Raw genomic sequence first — 19,177 nt, 5'->3', positions numbered from 1 at the left:
GCCATGATCTCACACAAGGCCATGCACTGAATATGTACAGGGCCAAAGCAGACACAGGAAGGAGAATGTGTGCCTGTTACCTCTATGACACACCGGGACAGAGGCATAACTTGAGGGGAGCAGCACCTGCGATCGTAGGAGGCCTCAACTATTAACCTTCCCTTCCTCCAATACAGGGGACTATACTTCAGATCAGGTGTTTTTTGTGGCTACACTTGTGAAGATCATGATGGCTACACTTGTTTTATGACTTTTGTGCGATGAGCCCCAAGGCCGTGAAGGGCACCAAGGGGAAGGTGTGTAAACATTGGGGGTGAGGGGGGCATCAAAGTTTTACCAGGGGCCCCATGTATTGTAGTTACGCCCCTGCATTGGGGGGTTGAACAACCGTGCACCACAAACTCAGAAGATAATGATTTGTCAACTTGACAGGATTTTGTCATTCTACAGGAAGTGGAATTAATGGGGACCAGATCACTGACAGCTAATCAATCAAGCTGCTGGTTGTAGCATCATTCACTTCTGAATCTGATGCTAAGTTCCAGTGCAGCCTCTCTAATTCTGCTTCCCCGAAAAACAAAAAAATACTTGCCCCTAGAAGCTGACAATAACACCATGCATACACCTCCTATTTCACATGTCCTTAGTAATGATGGACAGATAATTGCAGAAATTCTGATTACAGAAAATGCCAATTACTGATTCTGTTGATTTCCACGGCAATCCCAATTTCCGATAACGATTACCAATTTCCATGGAGTTGTTTTTTGTCCTTTTTGTTAATAAAGTTGTGTAAAAACAAAAAGCTATTTTGCAGAATCCGTTATATTTTGCAGATGTCCGCTATTATGCGGACATGCATGATACACTACCAAATTCTCTAATTGGCCAAATACTTCTGAGTCGGAAGCATTTGACTAATCACAGGCTGCAGATTTTTTTCTGTATTCCGCGTTAAACTATTGCATTCTCTGATTGGCCCAATACTGCTGAAATTTCCAAGTCCTGCGATTGACTTAAAATTTCCCATTTTAGGCCAATCATCACACTTGAAATCAGGGCTGTGGAGTTGGAGTCGAGGAGTCAGAGTCGGAGCAATTTTGGGTACCCAGAGTCGGAGTCAGTGATTTCATATATTGAGGAGTCAGAGTCGGGAGTCGGATGATTTTTGTACAAAATCCACCGCCCTGGTAAGTATTAGACTAAGGAGTCTGAGCCATTTTGGGTACCCAGACTCGGAGTTGGAGTCAGTGGTTTCATAAAATGAGGAGTCGTAGTTGGAGTCTGAATATTTTTGACTCCACAGCCCTGCTTGAAATTCGGAAATACTTCTGCTGTTAACTATTCCGTGGTTAAGTATTGGACCAGTCAGAGAATGCAATAGTTAACAGCGGAAACAGGAATACCACGGAAATTTTAGACCAATCACTAAACTCGGATACTGCTAAGTTTTACCTAGTCTTCCGACAGTAAAACTCGGTATTCCAGTTTCCATGTCAAAATTCTGAAGCCTGTGATTAGTCCAATGCTTTTGTGCTACAATTTTCGAGTTGTGGTAATATGGTATTACTGTGGAGTACCGATTTTCAGTTACCACTGGGGTAAGCCCATTTCCGATCAGAAACTCAGAAATCGATATTTTGTGGAAATTTTCTGACCATCCCTAGTCCTGAATCGCACAAGTAGTAGATGCATTTTTCTTGCCTTTGTTAGTTTTCTTACATTTTGCACACACTACAGCCTTGTGGCCCGACATGCAACCCTTCAGTGCTTTGTGTTTGGCTCTCACAGGGTTTGTTCCATGGCCTAATAAAATGAGTAGGACAGTTAACACGGAGCTCAATAGCACAGTCTTACCTGCAGTTCTCACAGTGCTTTCACCTCTCAGTGTGCTGTTTACTAATGTTGGTATATGAATTCAGGTTGTTGAAATTTGAAAAGACAAAATTGCCCGTCGCCGCACTTCAAAGCCCAAATATGGACAGGGTAAGGGGAGCTCACCTAGGCCTATTTTACACCTAGCCATTGCGTTCCGGTGCAATGCTCCACCCCCATTGCACTGCAAGGCAGAAAACTTAATTCATATGACCGTGTGGCAGAGTGTGCTGACAGGGTCATATGCATAGCACTGCACACCCTCACCCCCCCCCCCCCCCCCCTGCACGTCCCTCGCCACATGTCATGCTCCTCGCTGGACAGGAAGTACATCACTGGGATTTCCAGGTTTGCTGTTGTAATCACATCCTTTCATGCGTGCGCACCACACCGCCACCAGCAACACATTAAACATTTCTGCATCACCTGTTGACTTTCATTACTTCCACCACTGCTGTATTGCTGCAGAAGTCTGACTGAAATACGCTCTTGACTTTGTGGCTGGTCATCGACTGATCGGGCACTTCCGCCACAAATGCGAGGCAGTAAATGTGCTAGGTTCCATTGCCTTGCATTGTCGTTGGGTTACCTTACAGTAAAACATTTTCTCATCAGAAAGCGGGACACTTAGGCCACACCCCTAACCACACCCCCAACACACACCCTAGTCACGCCCACCAAAAACAATTTTTTTATTAATATTGATCCCTAAAACTAAATGAACAATGTGGGGAGGAGGGTGAGGGTAGGTGGGGAGGAGGGTGAGGGCAGCCGTGGGTGGGGTGGAGGCGAAAACAAAAGGATCGAGGTGCCAGCCGTGCCCATGTGGGATGGGTGGCCGCTATTGCATTCCTCCCTCCCTTCCTCCTAATGTGCCCCCAGTGTCCCCCCCCCCCACACCCTGCTTGCAGAGTAAAGTGCGGAGCGGGCTGTCGTTTAATCTTACCATTGCTCCTTGCGTACTGGCATCTCATCTGGCTCTTCTCGGCTTCCTGTGACGTGGCCACCCATCCCGCATACCGCATTGGCGCGGCTTGCGCCTCGATCATTTTTTTCCCCTCTCTGCCCAGCCGGCCTGGGCAGAACGGGGGCAGCGCGGGATAGCGGGACCCCCCCCCCCCCCAAAATCGGGACAGTCCCGCAGGATTCGGGACGGTTGGGGGGCCTGCACTTACAAGGCAGGTGTAAAAGAATAAAAGACACCTCATTTGTGCTTCAGGTTATGTTTCACATGAGTCGTGTGAATCACAACGTGAAGAGCAAATAAGTGAACTGACACTGTCCACATGTCTGGGTGCTGAAGTGTGGTGAGTGACACTACTCTTTAGTGACGTGTAACTCTCACAGAGCTCTGTAATAGGCTTGAGTCCGGTAACATGAAAGATGTAAGATAGTGATTTAAAATAAAAAGTCTTCTGATCACTCAGCTTAACCACTAATGCATTTTTAACTATTTAAAACAACCGTGGTTAATTCGCTAGATCTAGAGGGCCTCAGGTGTAGCCCCTGACATCATCAGAGGGTCTAGGATCATATACTTTAAGCTGCCATTTACTGATCCTGACCTTTTTCCATCAGCAATGGGCAGAGTCTTGCAACCCATAAGTACCATTTTAATTATTTACTGGATTTAAGTTCCCAAATTTTCACAGGGAACTATTCTGAATCAGTTGGAAAGAAGGATTCATGTGAACATGTGAACACATGGTCGCCTTGTGGCACAATTAACTGAGGAAGCAGGCTTGTCCTGCAAAACCCTTAGCCTTTTATACTTACAAGAAATGCTTTTTTGCCATTAAGGCTGAGCCTATCTCCCAGGAGGGAAGTATGTGGCTACTTGCGCTCCCTTTTTCATTTTTAATCCTTTTATCACCTGAGACACTGCTTGCACGGTTCTGTATTATAAACAATCTGGGTATCTGGAATTTTTGTGTAAAAACTCCATAAGCAAAATATACAACATTATTATTATACAGTCGGATGGAAAACAACATTCATAGTACTTTAAAGTGTAACTGTCGGGCATAAAATCAAAAATCAATTCTTTATTTTTATCTGCTAAACAAGTAATAGGGATGCTAATCATGCAATCAAAAAGTTCAAATCTCTATTACTTTTCTTGTTTATAAAATGATCATTCCCCAGTTTACCTGACTCTTATTTGGTAAGTTGCAGCACAAAGGAAGTTGCAGGGCATGCTGGGTTGTCTTTTTTTGCTTCTTTATTTCCCCTCAGACTTAAAGAGAACCCGAGGTGGGGATCTTAGAGTTAAATCTATACACAGAGGCTGGGTCTGGCTATAGTGCCCAGCCTCTGTTGCTAGTTGAATATTCCCTAAATCCCCCCTGCGCTCTGCATGAGCCCATAAATTACAGCCGCGCTGGCGACACTGAGTGTGTCGCAGTGGGCTCTGTTTACCATTCTAGTGCCACTCACGCTGCTCCCCCGCCTCCTGCAGAGCGCCGATCCCCGCCCACGTCCCTTCCCTCGCCACTGATTAGAGAGAAGGGATTCGGGCAGGGACCAGCGCTCTGCAGGAGGCGGGGGGAGCGGCGTGAGTGACACTAGAAAAGTAAACAGAGCCCGACAGTGCGGCTGTAATTTATGGACTCGTGCAGAGCACAGGGGGGATTTAGGGAATATTCAACTAGCAACAGAGGCTGGGCACTATAGCCAGACCCAGCCTCTGTGTATAGATTTAACTCTAAGATCCCCACCTCGGGTTCTCTTTAACTAATGTACAGAAGCAAAAAAGGACAACCCAGCATGCCCTGCAACTTCCTTTGTGCGGCAACACACCAAATAAGAGTCAGGTAAACTGGGGAATGATCATTTATAAACAAGAAAAGTAATAGAGATTTTAACTTTTGGATTGCCTGATTAGCATCCTTATTACTTGTTTACCAGATAAAAATAAATAAATGATTTTTGATTTTATGCCCAACAGTTACACTTTAAATCTTTATAATTCACAGAGAATATTCCAATATGCAAATACAAAAAAACTAACACACACAATCCATAAGGCTTTGTTCACATTATAAATCGCCAGCGCTATCACAAGCACTGAGCGATTTATACTGTGCTTTTTACAGAGCTTTTTGCTTAGAAAAGCGCTTTTCTAAGCAATGATTTTTTTTCACTTCCTGAAGTCAGTCAGGAAGTAAACTCTTTAACCCGGAAATAAATAAATACAATGTATAAGCACTCGGAAAATCACTTTTCAATATGCTTTTTCAAGCACTTTGCGATTTCCCTATACCTTCTATTGAGCCAAAGCGCTCAGAAAATGGTACATGTAGAGCACTTACATGTGTAACACTCTCATAGGAAATCATTACACAATCGCTTTTACAGCAATTTCTAAAATTGCCAGCATTTATAAAAATCTGCAAATGCTCATAGTGTGAATAAGCCCTAAATGTTGTTCACTGTTAAGACGATACACAGAACATTTATATCACACCACTGGCGGACTCAAGGTGCTTAAAGATAAACGTTTCACACAAAATAAACATATCAGTCGATAGCTTGTAAAGAATAAATGCTCTACCTGATAATTTTGCCGCCCTGGTGTGCCTTTTTGAGTGTTTTTTTTTATCGGTTATTGCTCCAGGAAAAATCCAATATGGCCGACAAGCTCATATCCCTTCTGCTTCCGGAGTTGTTCTGGATGTGCTGTCTAGGCTCTATGAGACTATAGACAAGCAGGGCTGCTGCTGCAGCCTTTTATCTATCTATGTGCATTCAACTTTATTATTCTGGTATGCTGTGTGGGTGCCTGTAGGAAGTGTCTCTCATAGGAATGAAACTGCATGGATAATGATGGTGACTGCACAGTCAGTGCACACAGATCACACAACAACCACACTTGTCTGTGGTTTCAGAGCTTCTTTCTCAGCAGAGAAGCCCCTCCCATGTCATCAGAGCTCTGAGTATGCAAAGCAGGAAAGCTGAGCTAGGAGAGGGCGGGCTTGAAAAGACATCACAGAAGACTGACTCAGCTATAATTATTCCAGGTCAAACCTAGACTGAATGCTCAGTCGGGGATTCTTATCACAGCTGATAACAGGCAGATTGAGCAGAGAAGAATGAAACTAAAAGCAGGGTAGATGTTTACTGTCATGTTCCCTCTGATAAATGTAGTAAAATACATGAGGGTGCTTCTTCTCTGGTTCTCTTTAAGCTGCAGCCTTTAGGGTGCGCTAACTAGGCAGTGGCCTTGTTGGGGAATCTTGCCCAAGGGCTCCTTACTGAATAGGTGCAGGCATACTGAACAGAAAGAGACGAGATTCGAACTCGGGTCTCCTGTGTCAGAGGCAGAGCAGCCACTGCTAAGTGACCTCTTGCAATAAATATATACTAGAATTTCTTGACCAGTGAACATTATCCCTCTCCCCCCCCCTCCCCCCCCCCCCCAAAAAAACCCAAACAAACAAGAAAAACTTCTAAAGGTAGTGACCAACCAGGACAGTCCATAAGTCCATATTCAGGAGGAGATGTGTAAAATCTCTCCACCTACATATATAATGCTCGCCTGGACAGGGTATCCGATTTCCCAAGTACCATTTTCACTTTCATCCTCACTCATCACCCCCCCCCCCCCCCCCAAAAAAAAAAGGAAATGTGACAAATTGTATCGTGTGGTCACGTTTTGGTGTCTGCCCACAGATCACAATGCCAACATTGACCATTATTGTTTGGATAAGGCGACAATTGAAGGTCTGCAGATTCTCAGTTAGTTATTAGAGAATCTTTCTTGGTAAGGCCACATTCCCAGAGGTGCATTGTAGTGTAACACCCACTTATGCTTACTGCATTGCAATGCAACGCCTTTGCAATGTTCGCATTCACAATGCGGTATAATGATGTGGATCATTGTAGCACACTACATATTAACAGTAAAAGTGAAGCATACTTTTCATTGACTGTATATTTCACCATACCCGATGCAACCTCTGACGTGATTTGTGGCGTTTCTGCTGTCACTTTGACTGTGGCCTAAGATAGCACTGGTAGTGTCTGCTTGTGTCTCAAGTCTTCCATTCCGCAGTGATAACAGAAATAGGCTAATCCATTTACTCCATTGCCAGGAGTCCGGGAGCTCCGAGGGCGACTTCCAGTACCTCAGAGTAGTTATTTTGTGTATTTAAATTACACCATTTACATACATTTACATAAAAATGTTTTATCTTGATAAGAAAAGAGGCCAGCACGTTACTAAAAATAGTTCTATTGGAGCAAAATGTTACTGAACAGAGAAAGAACTTCACATACAGCTGCACACTCCTATGACAGGTTCATACTAGAATTCTATCTCATGGGTCACACAGCGAGAGTTATACAGAGGATACAGAAGGGGGATGCTTGCGGTAAGAGGGCTAAACACACAGTGCATACAGAAGGGATGCATATGGTAAGAGGACTAAACACACAGTGCGTGCAGAAAGGATGCTTGCGGTAAGAGGACTAAACACACAGTGCATACAGAAGGGATGCATGCGGTAAGAGGGCTAAACACACAGTGCGTACAGAAAGGATGCTTGCAGTAAGAGGGCTAAACACACAATGCGTACAGAAGGGATGCTTGTGGTAAGAGGACTAAACGCACAGTGCGTACAGAAGGGATGCTTGCAGTAAGAGGGCTAAACACACAGTGCGTACAGAAGGGATGCTTGTGGTAAGAGGACTAAACGCACAGTGCGTACAGAAAGGATGCTTGCGGTAAGAGGACTAAACACACAGTGCGTACAGAAGGGATGCTTGCAGTAAGAGGGCTAAACACACAGTGCGTACAGAAGGGATGCTTGTGGTAAGAGGACTAAACACACAGTGCGTACAGAGAGGATGCCTGCGGTAAGAGGACTAAACACACAGTGCGTACAGAAAGGATGCTTGCGGTAAGAGGACTAAACACACAGTGCGTACAGAAAGGATGCTTGCGGTAAGAGGACTAAACACACAGTGCGTGCAGAAAGGATGCTTGCAGTAAGAGGACTAAACACACAGCGCATACAGATGGAATGCATTCGGTAAGAGGACTAAACACACAGTGCGTACAGAAGGGATGCTTGCAGTAAGAGGGCTAAACACACAGTGCGTACAGAAAGGATGCTTGCGGTGTCACAGGACCCCTAGTGGCCGGACCGCACAATGCCTTCCAATCGGTTTCAGCACACAGACCATGCAAGCCGTGGTCGCATTCGGTGCGCAGAGACCGTTGGAATTTTGACAGCAGACCGACTAGAAGGGAGCCTGTGAATTACGGTAATTACAAATTACACACTATTTTAGGGTATAACTGCCACCACCTCTGTTATCATGGGACAGAGGCACCCACTGACTGGCTGAGTCTAGACCTGCAAATAAACTGTTAAACACACTCTATTCTGTTTAGCTAGCAACAATAGTAGTGACTCTTCAGAAGTCAGGGTTCAGTTTGTGCGGCTGAATAGCAGGGTAGCTGAATAAATAAATGACGTTAGCGTTGTTTATTAAAACGCATTATAAATAATTAATATATACAGAAAATCATTTAAATCAACAATTATAGAAACATTAATAGCCAGTATGAAAATAAAAGGGAGAAAATACTTTTGTGGAAATATGTCCTTCTGGGAAAACTCATAAAGTTTCTTGGTTTCAGTTCAGTTCAGTAGCAAAGTCCAAACAAGCCAAATGCCAACATGTCCTCAAGCTGGCAAGGATGTAATCCGGATGATGTTTCAAAATGGAGGACCTTGATTTTGGGTCCTCTGCCATTCTTATACCCCTGATCCAGTAGGAGGGAATGAGGGTGGGAACAGCACACCCCCTTAGAACATGAGATGAGACCCCCCCCCCCTTCCCCTGGGGACCAAAAATCATATCTAACCATATATGGGCTCTATCTCACAGAACCGTACAGGTCAGGGCAGATTTACTAACATTTTCAGGTCCGTCCCGATTTACCCAGCACCCTAATACCAAACATTAGGAGTATGACGACTGTGGTATCATCAGGGCACTTTCGAACTGCCTAACTGGCAGCCCTTTTCTCAGAATGTTCTGAAACTTTCTTAGTACCAGCGCCAGGCAAAATCCAGTTCTGTGAGTTTGGAGGGCCTGCCAACCTGGCAACACAGGAAATATGACAAATATAGCAGTTTATGGATTTTTATATACGTCTAGGAGTAACAGCAGGTCAGTTCTAGGTGAAGGCTCTTTGAAGCTAGGACAGCAGGCTACGTGTCGGCTTCCCTGCTGTGATCAGGGCCGGGGAGTCTCAGTCTCTCTCCTCTAAATTGGTTCTGTCAGGCTACTTATCTGATGGATGGGCTCTTAGCACAGCTGGGTGCCTGGGACACTCTGCTGAAGGCATCCTGCCATTTGGTAAAAGGAGAAAAAACTGTCTTTTAAAAGGAGGAATGTCATTCTTTTCGCTGCAATGACTGGGCAAATCTAAGCAAGAAGCGATCAGAAAATTGACTGCGCAAATCTTCTCGATTCGCCTGCGTTTCTCACGGCTGTTCCACAGTGCGTACAGAAGGGATGCATACGGTAAGAGGACTAAACACACAGTGCATACAGAAAGGATGCTTGTGGTAAGAGGGCTAAACACACAGTGCGTACAGAAAGGATGCTTGCGGTTAGAGGGCTAAACACACAGTGCGTACAGAAAGGATGCTTGCGGTAAGAGGGATAAACACACAGTGCGTACAGAAGGGATGCTTGCGGTAAGAGGGCTAAACACACAGTGCGTACAGAAGGGATGCTTGCGGTAAGAGGGATAAACACACAGTGCGTACAGAAGGGATGCTTGCGGTAAGAGGGCTAAACACACAGTGCATACAGAAAGGATGCTTGCGGTAAGAGGGCTAAACACACAGTGCGTACAGAAGGGATGCATGCGGTAAGAGGGCTAAACACACAGTGCGTACAGAAAGGATGCTTGCGGTAAGAGGGATAAACACACAGTGCGTACAGAAGGGATGCTTGCGGTAAGAGGGCTAAACACACAGTGCGTACAGAAGGGATGCTTGCGGGAAAGAGGGCTAATCACACAGTGCGTACAGAAGGGATCCATGCGGAAAGGCCATATCAGGCTCACATGCCCTGTAAATACCGCCTGCCGATAGGCAGCCATATTCCTCTCCAAACTGCCCCCCCTCCCCTTGCAGAATCACAAGCAGGCGATAAGAGTGGGTTAACATTCACCTGATCCCTGATTCCAGCGTTGCATCTCTGTGGCTGCAGGGCATCATGTGACATACCGTCATGAAGTGCTAGTTTATTACACGGGCTGCATAAACTTTGCTCAGGCTCCTCATGGACCATCTGCCAAATGATGGCAGACCATCTGCCGAAATAGTGTGCAACTAAAATGGGAAGCTAGCTGACATCTTTGTATACATTCATTCCAGGGAGCCCTTTTGTAAATAATAAAGGTAATACTGAGAATAACCCACAAGGAGATGGAGTAGTCCAAAATTGGTCAGATCTGTTAGCTTTTTACAGTGTTAGCAACAAAGGAAACATTTAATTTATGGTATATATTACTCTAGAGAAGTGTACATTTTATATGTATGAATTTTACATTTTACAATTTATCGCAATAGTATTTATCTCAGGTGAATGATGATAGCTTTTGTTTTACAGCTCTCACATACTCAAATCTTGAACTACTGTCTTTTTTGTGTTACCTGCACTAAGAAGAGAGGGGTGCAATATAGTCCGACTCAAGTTAGACTGCAAAGAAACTGCCATTTACAGCCCTGTATTCTTAGCCCTTACAGTCAGAAAAAAACAAAAAAACAAAAACAACCAAGTTTTATGTAGGGAGAGGACGTATATATATCATCATGTCACTTGACGTACCCTCATGGGCTCATCTTCCTATTTCTGCTGGATCTCATACATACATCATAGCTATGGTTAGCCTGTTAGAGCTGGGGCTAGTGGAAGTACAGAGTCATGCCACAGTCCTAGTCAAGGGGTTATAAGGATGGATGCCTGGCAGCTAGGAGCAGATCCCTTACACCACTGCCTATGGAAAATGGCAGCAGAGGGACAGTAAGAGATGTAAGGCAATAATGAACTAATCAGCACTAGGCCTGCTCTTTTATTTTTCACTTTAGCAGTGCTTTAAGTTTATCTCTGTTTGGTTTCCTGTTTTCAGAGTTTTCAAAATTGTGCATGTCAGCCATAATAAGAGCTTGTCTTCAGATGAGATGCAGTCTTTTGATCACAATAAGCATTGTCAGCTGTAATAAGGGCTTGTCTTTCAATAAAATGTGCTCTTTTGATCACAGTAAGTAGGAGTAATATTAAGAAGTCAGGTAAAACATTTTTTTTATTAAACTTTAGGCACAATCCAACTACCAGTAGGTCATGCGAACTGCCATATAGCTCCATGCAGTAATGTCTGGTAGGCCTGGCCATGCCTATATACAGCTATGGAAAGTGGACTGTGGTGATGCACACAGACAGTGCCGCTACGGGGCTATAAGAAACACAGCTGAACATCTGCAGTCATTGTGGCCAAAATGACTTGTTCTGGCAATTTACAAATGTAATGTAAGGATATACATGCCCTCCAAATTAGGCAGCATGCTCCCCAAACTAAATACCAACCAGACAGCATGGTGCTCAACTAACAAAACTGCACAAGTCCCACAAATAACAGTTAGGCTCTATATATCTTATTGTAATATAATTAGGCACATTTTCCCCATAGTAACATCAGTAGGCAGCTTACCTCTCCGTAGCTTGTCTGCTCAAATAACAAGTCCCTATCCAGCCTATATCCCCAATTAACTCAGCAGCATGTGCTCCCCCTACCACCACCTGCACCTTAAGATACCATAATTAGGCAATATGTGTCACAGTTAATATAACAATGCAGCATGTTCCGACATAGTACTACAATGTAGTTGATCCTCAAATAATACAGTAGAATCCCTTTATAGTTCATGCCAAGGAACCAGAAAAAGTAGTTTACTATATCAGAAGTTTACTATATCATACATTGTATATTTATACAGATGAAGTTGCTGGAACCGGAGGACTGTGTTTACTCTATGAGAGATTGCTATAACGAGATTCTACTGTATACATTTACAGTCTGTCCCATTGTAATATAATAAGCAAGTTTGCCCCAGTGATAGACCAGACACCAGGCAACACATCTATAGCTTGCAGGCCACAACACCCATAAATCCACATCAGAAGCAGCAAACAGTATAATACAGGTTATTGTGAGTAACCTACTAGTACTGCATCCCCTCACACTTTTGTATTTCTCCTCCTCATTCTGATTACTGCACACCTGCAGTTTGAGTTGGGCTTACCTCTGACTGCTGCGGCCGGTCAGGTGACCTTAACTCGTGACCTGATCTGGTTGACTGGAGAATGGAGGCATAAAACAGTGAGGGTGGGAAGGAACCAATGAGATCAGTCAGTTTGCAATATGATCAGCTGTTCTCATAAGCTCCACCACATCTGTGTTCAGGTGTTGTTTTTTTTTTTTTTTTTTTTTATATACAAGCCCTGATTACAGACTTTTCTGTATTTTAATTGACGTCACATAAAAGGCAAAGAAAACTTTATTTTTCTACAGACCATCTATTAATCTGCAGCAACCAATCTTTTAATGTTGTATGAATGTATCATTCATGCAATATGAACTGCTCACATCTACAGGAATATTAGCATGCCAAATGTCTGTTTATAGTCCATATGCACACACTCTCAATTCAGTTCCCTTACAATATATGTGAGCTCCAACATGAGGAAGACACTAATGCCATATAAATACTATACTACGCTTTTAATACTATACTACGCTTTTAATCAGGGCCGGATTACCGACCAGGCAACAAAAGCAGTCGCTTGGGGCCCCCATTCAGAGTCAAAGGGGCACCATCAGCACATAAACCAGCCCTCGCCATCCTGTCAGCGGTGGCTGGACGGTATAACGGTTAAAGGGACTCTGAGCAGTGCAGTAACTATGGAAAGATGCATATCATTTTAAAGCTCTCCTCTTTCCAATAATATATAAAACGCCGCCCTATGCCTTTTAGTTTTCGCTATTTTCGCTATCGAAATCGCGGCAATTTTGTTTGCAAAAATTGCGAAAACTAAAAGGCGTAGGGTGGCAGTTTATCATTGGAAAGAGGAGAAAGAGAGCTTCAAAATGATATGCATCTTTCCATAGTTACATTGTATTACACAGGACGACTTTTCTTCAAAGTCGGCAGCTCGATTCAGCACAATGCAATGAAATATAAGGAACCCAGGGGGATATAATTACAAACATCATGCTGGTAGGTGTGAGGATGTAATTAATTAGTTGTGGGTATGCTTAACCACTTAAGGACCACGCAGTTTTCTTCTGATCGGTGCTGCGTGGACTCTCCAGCCCGCAGCACCGATCAGGAAATAGCCAGGGCAATCAGACTTCCCCCCTTTTTTCCCCACTAGGGGGATGTCCTGCTGGGGGGGTCTGATCGCCGCCGGCTACCCGCACTTTCCGGGGGTGGCTCTTCAAAGTACCCCTCCGGAGCGCTTTCCGCCCTCCCCGGCTTTCCCTCCCTCTCCCTTACCCTGTGAGTGGCGCAGGACGGAGTTCCGTCCTGCGCCGGATAGGACAGGCTTCTGCCTATCAGATGCCGGCGATCCCCGGCCAATCAGAGGCCGGGGATCGCCGATCTACATCACGGCGCTGCTGCGCAGCAGCGCCGTGTGATGTAAACAGCGGGGATTTCTTCCCCGGATGTTTACATTATGCGTGCGAGCCGCGATCGGCGGCTCGCACGCTGTTCACGGAGACAGTCTCCGTGAACTAGCATGGAAAGGCCGCTCGATCGAGCGGCCGTTTCCATGCTATACCACTAACGACCCGCCGACGCCTATGGGCGTTAGGCGGTCGTTAAGTGGTTAAAGGCATACCCACAGGCACTGCTCGGAGTCCCTTTAAGGGCTCTGCCTCTGACACAGGAGACCAGGGTTCGAATCTCGTATCTGCCTGTTCAGTAAGCCAGCACCTATTCAGTAGGAGACCTTAGGCAAGTCTCTCTAACACGGCTACTGCCTATAGGGCGCGTCCTATTGGCTGCAGCTCTGGCGCTTTGAGTCCGCCAGGAGAAAAGCGCAATATAAATGTTATTTGTCTTGTCTTGTCAAATGATGCCGTGCGCTGCTGATTGTCTTCAGAGCCGGTGTGTGTGGCATGTTGCTGTGCAGCTGCATATTCTGATTCTATTACGACTTGATGGGGGGGCCCAAATCAGTTACTTTGCTTAGGGCCCTATTTAGGCTTAATCCGGCTCTGCTTTTAATGAATTAGATGGTCGTTTCAATAAAATTATTGAATCCAGCAGAAAACTGGACCAAACAACTTTGCACCAAATATTGATCAGAAGTCAGTCAGGAAATTCCATTCTTTTTGCCAGCCAGTGCAGGAGTGTTGCGTCTATATAGATAGGCATATGGCTGCAGGCAAGCACAGCTATTAAACAGATCAAGGCACTGTGCCAAAAGCATTACTTATAACAGTAAGCTGCATATGTTCTTTTTTCCTTTCTTTCTTTCTTTCTTTCTTTCTTTCTTTCTTTCTTTCTTTCTTTCTTTCTTTCTTTCTTTCTTTCTCAGTTTCAGTTTTGCACTTTAATTCTAAATGTTATGTGTGTCCTTCCAGCTGTCTTGCTGATGAGCATAATGAATAAACCCATTGTTTTTTTCAGGGCACTAGATTGTAATGCCTCGATGGTGAACTTGGTGTTTGTCTGATTATTTGAGTCAGAAGTGGACATCTCTGTGAAGCAGAAGCATTTTTTGGTGGGTTACAGATAAGGAACAACTCCTGAAAATCGTAAGTGTTGAAATGTTCCACTGTCAAATGAAATCCGTTACTTATCATATAATGGATTTATCCTGTCTTTCATGACGTGCTTTATTTGTTAGAGGAACTGTTGAGAAAATAACATAATGTATAAAATTGCTTATTTTGTACAATATTTACTTTTATTATTATTATTATATTTATTATTATTTATTTCATTATTTTGTGTTTGCCCATTGTAAAATCTTTTCCTGGTGATCTGTGTGGAATGTTCGTTACTGAGAGTTCTATACACAGAGGGAGATACTGGTTGCGTGGCAGTTGTAACAAGCTGTTACGGTATTTCCCACAAGCAAACTGTCAGGACCATGGTCATGGCATCACACTATGGGAGGGGTTTCACCACAATATCAACCATGTAGAACCCCTGTGGTTGTTTTTGGCAGCTTTGATATAAGGTCTTAGAAAATAAACTCCAGCTTTCTTGAGAAATTGGCATTCCTTTCAGTTGTTCATCTCTACCAATTGTTAGGATTGATGCCACAGGCCATTTTACACTGCATACACCCATCTCTCAGCCTCTTCACCTGGTTTACAACTATGAGGTTTGGAGTATACAAGCTGGTGCCAGGTACTAACTTAGGGCAGGTGTGGAAAATAACAAATAACACCTCTTTCTTTTTGGTAGCTATATAGTAAGGCAGGAAGATGGACCAGGGAGGTTTGGCTAATACAGGAAGAGCATGGAAAGGTGTGAGGACATGGGGTAGAAACAGGTGGGAGGGGACAAGCATGCACTTCCAAACTAGGAAGTCATACCAAACATCGACTCAGGGCTCACCAAATCCTTCTTTAGGGCAGCAGGCCTTACTGTTAAGGTGGCAAGGCTGTGTAGTATAGAGTCTCACCACCACGGGCGTCCGTATGTCGGGCAAATTGGGGCATCTGTGCTGCCCTGGATGCCCGCTGCCCCCCGGCCGCCGCTGCTCCTCCTCTAGCCACTGCTCCCATCCCCAGCGTCAGACCTCGATCAGGCGGCGTCCAATAGTGCGGGCGCTAGAACCTAGCATACTGCACTGATATGCGGAAGTGACATCACTTCCGCATATAGAGCGTGGTGCGTCCGTGCGTCCGCTCTTACTGGTCGGGTCGCCGGCTGATTTTGAGGTCTGAAGCTGGGCTGTCAAGGTAAGGGGGGCGCCTGTTACTACCTAACTGGTGGTTCCTGTCACTTCCTAACCTGGGGGGCACCTGTCACTACCTAATCTGGGGGTCCCTGTCACTACCTAATCTGGGGGGGCACCTGTCACCACCTAACCTGGGGGTTCCTGTCACTACCTAACCTGGGGGGGGGGGGGCTCCTGTCACTACCTAACCTGCGGTATGCACCTGTCACTTCCTAACCTGGGGGTCCCTGTTGCTACCTAATCTGGGGGTCTCTGTCACTACCTAATCTGCGGGGGCTCCTGTCACTACTTAACCTGGGGGTCCCTGTCACTACCTAACTTGGGGGTCCCTGTCACTACCTAACCTGGGGGTCTTTGTCACTTCCTAACCTGGCGGTCACCTGTCACTAACTAAATGGGGGGTCCCTGTCACTTCCTAACCTGGGGGGCGCCTGTCACTACCTAAACTGGGGGTCCCTGTCACTTCCTAACCTGGGGGGCGCCTGGCACTACCTAACCTGGGGGGTGCCTGTCACTTCCTAACCTGGGGGTCCCTGTCACTAACTAACCTGGGGGCACCTGTCACTTCCTAACCTGGGGGGCTCCTATCACTACCTAACTGGGGGGCTCCTGGCGCTACCTAAACTAGGGGCTCCTGGCGCTACCTAAACTAGGGGGCACCTGTCACTACCTAAACTATCCAGGCCAGCCAGCCCAGCATCACCACCAGCCACCCAGCCCAGAATCACTGTCAAAAAGGCCACAGCATCACCACCAGTCAGGCCAGCATTTACTTCAGCCAGCCAAGCACAGCCCAGCATCACCGCCAGCCCGGACACAGCATCACCGCAAGCCAGCCCGGCCACAGCATCACCACAAGGCCTTTTAGCTCACACATCATCCCCAATCCAGCCAAAAACAGTATTGCCAGGCTAGCCAGGCACAGCAGCCAGTAGAGGAGAATTGAGAAGCCAGGTGAGAGGTGTCTACCATATTAAGGGGGCATTCTGCCTATTTATGTGAAATGTTGTCTATATATGTGCCTCATGACTGCTGAATTTGTCTTGTTGGGGGCCTCATGATTGCTGAATTTGTCTTGTTGGGGGCCTTAATGATTTTTTGGGGGCCTCAAGATTGCTGAATGTGTCTTGTTGGGGGCCTCATGATTTGTTGGGGGCCTCATGATTGCTGAATGTGTCTTTTTGGGGGCCTCATGATTCGTTGGGGGCCTCATGATTGCTGAATTTGTCTTGTTGGGGGCCTCATGATTGCTGAATGTGTCTTGTTGGGGGCCTCATGATTGCTGAATTTGTCTTGATGGAGGCCTCATGATTGCTGAATTTGTCTTGTTGGGGGTCACATGATTGCTAATTGCGAGACTATGGGAAAAGCTGAATTATCATCATCATATGAGACAATAGCATTAAACCAACTTTTTTAGCTTTTTAAAACAGAAAATAAAACTGGGAGGTTCTAAAAAAAAATGTTTTCAGATGTAGGATAGATGAAATTGTTTATCTTCACAGTTTATTTTCAACTTGGATTTTCCATAATGTTCATGTATGAGTTAAAAACGTTTGTATTTAGTTTAAATTGCTGTTGCCACTTTGCGATAGATAAGTGACTTTTGGGTTGCAGTTTTGACACTCGGCCTCCAAAAGGTTCGCCACCACTGTCCTAATCTAATGTCCCAGCATTGCTAAGTTCATGTAAATTTGTCTCCACCCATGGCCACACCCACATTCTGGTCCATGGCCACACCCATTTTTCCGCATAGCTCCACCGGAATCTTCGGCGTGGTGTGCCACTTCTTCCCCGCCTTTTTGCCCCCCCCCTGGAAAATTTTCTGCGGACGCCCATGCTCACCACTATTCTTCTGTCACCCAAGCCTCTATAGCATATATGTCAAACTCCGGCCCGCGGGCCAAATTTGGCCCTCAGAGCCATTTAATTTGGCCCTCAAGTGGTTTCCCTACCTTTCATTATGTTTTGGCCACTCTAGACCACCAGGGAAGCTATATTAGAGGTGAAATCCTAGAACACCAAGGAAGGCATATGGGGAGGTAGGGGGAAAGCACTAAGCACCAGGGAACTGTATTGGGGAGGGTGGGGGTCACTAGACACCAGGGAACTGCACAGGGGAGGGAGAACCACTAGACACCAGAGAACTTTATAAGGGAGGAAGATGGCCAGTAGACATTGAGGTTGGCCTGTGACTAGGTCCCTGTGTACAATTTTGGCCCGCGACTAGATCCCTGGGTACAATTTCGTCCCGCAACTAGGTCCCAGTGTACAATTTCGGCCCACTTTGTATTTGAGTTTGACACCCCTGCTCTATAGTATCACTTAAATAAAGACTGAATCACATTGTGAAAATATGGTTGGATGAAGGATCAGTGTAACGGACTGATTTTCCATGACAGGTGCAATCTGGAGCAAATATTGAGCAGTTTCCCAGGACAACCAGTCAGAATTCTTGCTGCAGATGTAACTTTATTTGCTCTGGAAACTGATGCACTATTCTTCCACTTTCATACACTCACCTGTCTTCATAAGTCAGCTTCACAGAGTTTAGTACCTCGTACTCCTTCACCAGTCTGTTCCTAGTCAGTGAAATATCCCTTATTTCCCCCCTAAAATCGTTTATAAGATTTACGCTCGGAGACGGCTGTAATGAAACATAATAAAAGCAATTCAGTCGCTCTGGATTACTATGCCGCAGCTTCAATCTTTTGCTGGTAAATCCTATGATTGTTGTCTTCACACGTTGGTAGGAAGAGACAAATATTACTGAGGCTCATTAGCATGACAGATGTACGTTTTTCCCGTAATTACGGCTTGCTGTGTGCTGTGCAATCTGTCGGTGCGGAGCAGGCGGTGTGTTTGAATGTGTGGCTGCGCTCGCTCTAAGAACTGGAATCTTCTCCATTAACCTCAATTACCCCGTAATGATGCGCGTGTTAGTGTCACTAGACCGGTCGCCTCGCTGCGAGGGTCAGAGCTCAGCAAGCGGCAGGTTAACGGTACGTGTCTGGCAGCCATAGGCTTAGTAAACATTCAAAAAAATGAATCTGCAAATTCCCATCTTGTAATTGTGTGTTTGGTGAGAGGCTGAATCTGTCACTTACAGAGGCGTGATGGATTCGGGAACAAGCGTTCTGTCAGCTGTGAAGATGCGACGCAGCCAAGAAGGCTCTTGTAACTTAATTACTGTAAGGATTCTGTATGGGGGAGGAGCAGCAGCCTGTTATTACCACTAATCAGAGACATAAATCAGGTGTTGTGTCTGAGAGAGTGGATATTATGTTTATTATTG

At 45.3% G+C, this 19,177-nt stretch overlaps 1 protein-coding gene across 8 annotated transcripts in view; it reads left to right on the top strand.

Annotated features, from left to right (window-relative positions):
* Positions 1–19,177, top strand: part of SULF2 (sulfatase 2) — a 504,100-nt gene that overhangs the window by 175,736 nt on the left and 309,187 nt on the right. For all 8 annotated transcript variants that reach the window (XM_068262650.1, XM_068262646.1, XM_068262649.1 and 5 more), the window contains one exon: positions 14,598–14,725. The gene's annotated coding sequence lies outside the window, so the exon portion shown is untranslated. The remainder of the gene's footprint in view (positions 1–14,597; positions 14,726–19,177) is intronic.

Source organism: Hyperolius riggenbachi, chromosome 12, assembly GCF_040937935.1.
Source record: "Hyperolius riggenbachi isolate aHypRig1 chromosome 12, aHypRig1.pri, whole genome shotgun sequence".
Classification (NCBI taxonomy): Eukaryota; Metazoa; Chordata; class Amphibia; order Anura; family Hyperoliidae; genus Hyperolius; species Hyperolius riggenbachi.
The sequence above is the reverse complement of the archived record's forward strand: the minus strand, read 5'-3'. Positions and strand labels throughout refer to the sequence as shown.